Here is a 2236-nt window from a genome sequence, read left to right as displayed (position 1 = left end):
ATTTGCAAACTGAGGATAGAATCAGGATACCTAGATGCTGCTTACCACTTTCTTTTTTTTTTTTTTTTTAACCTTATTGTATTGGTTTTGCCATACATCAACATGCATCCGCCACGGGTGTACATGTGTTCCCCATCCTGAACCCCCCTCCCATACCCCCCTCCCCATACCATCCCTCTGGGTCATCCCAGTGCACCAACCCCAAGCTTCCTGTATCCTGCATCAAACCTGGACTGGTGGTTCGTTTCTTATATGATATTATACATGTTTTAATGCCATTCTCCCAAATCATCCCCCCGAAACTGGAGCCTATTATACAGAGTGAAGTAAGCCAGAAAGAAAAACACCAATACAGTATACTAACACATATATATGGAATTTATATGGTATGCTTACCACTTTCAATTAAGGTTTCCTGTCAGGGCAAGGTTGAACATTTTGTATCTTAAGGAGACAGAATGCTATGTTAGGAGAATCTTGGACTTTGGCATCACACAGGTTTAAGTTTGAAATTCCAGTTCTGCTATTTTACTGTTTGACATTAGGCTAAGTGTTTCATGTCTCTTATCTATTCAAAGGGGATCATAATCTTTAAAAGGATTAAATTATTGTGTGTATAATTAATTTAATCCTTTTAAAGATTATGATCCTCTTTAAATAAATAAGTCCCTGATAGCTCAGTTGGTAAAGAATCCGCCTGCAATGCAGGAGACCCTGGTTCGATTCCTGGGTTGGGAAAATCCTCTGGAGAAGGGATAAGCTACCCACTCCAGTATTCTTGGGCTTCCTTTGTGACTCAGCTAGTAAAGAATCCGCCTGCAATGCGGGAGACCTGGGTTCGATCCCTGGGTTGGGAAGATTTTCTGGAAAAGGGAATGACTACCCACTCCAGTATTCTGGCCTGGAGAATTCCATGGACTATATAGTCTGTGGGGCTGCAAAGAGTCTGACACGGCTAAGCGACTTTTGCCTTCACTGTGTGTGTGTGTGTGTATGTATAAATATATTAGTGCACATATATATTTTCACACACACACACACGGGCATGTTCATATGCTCAGTCATGTCTGATTCTTTGTGACCCTATGGACTGTAGCCTGCTAGGCTCCTCTGCCCATGGAATTTTCCAGGCAAGAACACTAGGGACTGTAGTCTGCCAGGCTCCTCTGTCCCTTGGACTTTCCAGGCAAGAATTCTGGAGTGGGTTGCCATGCCCTCCTCCAAGGGATCTTCCCAACCCAGGGATTGAACCTGGGTCTCCTGCATTGGAGGCAGATTCTTTACCACCTGAGCCACCAGGGAAGCCCTATATTAGTGTATATATATATGCCACACACACATATACATCCATATATATACAGAGAGACAGAGAGAGAGAGAGAGAGAGAAAGATCTACTGGCACACAGTGGATAATATTACTTTCCTCTCCAGTATTTTCTTTTTATTCTGAATACCCTCCTATACATTTCATGTGTCACCTAATGAGGTTCCTACCTTACGTTTCCTCCTTAATCCACCCATTTTCATTATCAAGAACAAAATTAAGTTTCTATCAAGTGCTCACTGACATTATTCTGGCATCTGAACTATCCGATGTGACATACAAAAAACTTTAATGTGTAGACATGCTAATCAGAAGGGAAATGTCAAATCTGCATACATTTCAAGTGACCCAACAATATTTACCTTCAAGCTAAGTCTCCTATTTTTCTGACAATTGCCTCATTGAGGAAGTGACTCATTCAGCATACCAAGCCTGATTCCATACAAGAACTTTACCTCAGACTGGTTTGAAAGCATCAAAAAGATGAATGTCACTGCCTTACAATTAGTAACAAGCCTAATTTGATTTGACAAATGATGTTGAATTTGAAGGGGTCACTAACCATTAGAGCTGTCGAGGACAAAGAGTGCCTTGAAGGTGGATCACAATGGAATGTTTAAACAGTTTGTTATGCAAATTTGCTTTCTACCTGTCAGGGGTGGGTAAAGGATAGTGATAGAGGGCTGGTGGGAAGGCCATGTCCAGAACTGATGACTGTCTGGCACAGTTCTTAGTTGTCACAGAGATAGTCTTGCAGAGCCCAGGTCAAAGACCTGCCATCTTCATTACCCAGGAGGCTTAGATAAGCACAACTTCTACCAGCAGTATGAGATAACTCTCTTCCATCTTCCATATCCATTTTCCATGGTCATCAAAGCAAGTAAGAGTAAACCGAGTTCAAAGCAAGCATC

At 41.8% G+C, this 2236-nt stretch overlaps 1 non-coding gene across 1 annotated transcript; it reads right to left on the bottom strand.

Moving 5' to 3' along the window:
- Positions 1-1230: 1230 nt before the first annotated feature.
- TRNAW-CCA (transfer RNA tryptophan (anticodon CCA)) lies at positions 1231-1302 on the bottom strand. Its single transcript has one exon. It is a non-coding gene; the product is annotated as a tRNA-Trp (tRNA).
- Between the last annotated feature and the right edge of the window lie 934 nt (positions 1303-2236).

Source organism: Bos indicus, chromosome 3 (genome assembly GCF_029378745.1).
Source record: "Bos indicus isolate NIAB-ARS_2022 breed Sahiwal x Tharparkar chromosome 3, NIAB-ARS_B.indTharparkar_mat_pri_1.0, whole genome shotgun sequence".
In the NCBI taxonomy this organism is placed as follows: Eukaryota; Metazoa; Chordata; class Mammalia; order Artiodactyla; family Bovidae; genus Bos; species Bos indicus.
Note: the sequence above shows the minus strand (reverse complement) of the source record. Positions and strands in the feature narration are given on the sequence as shown.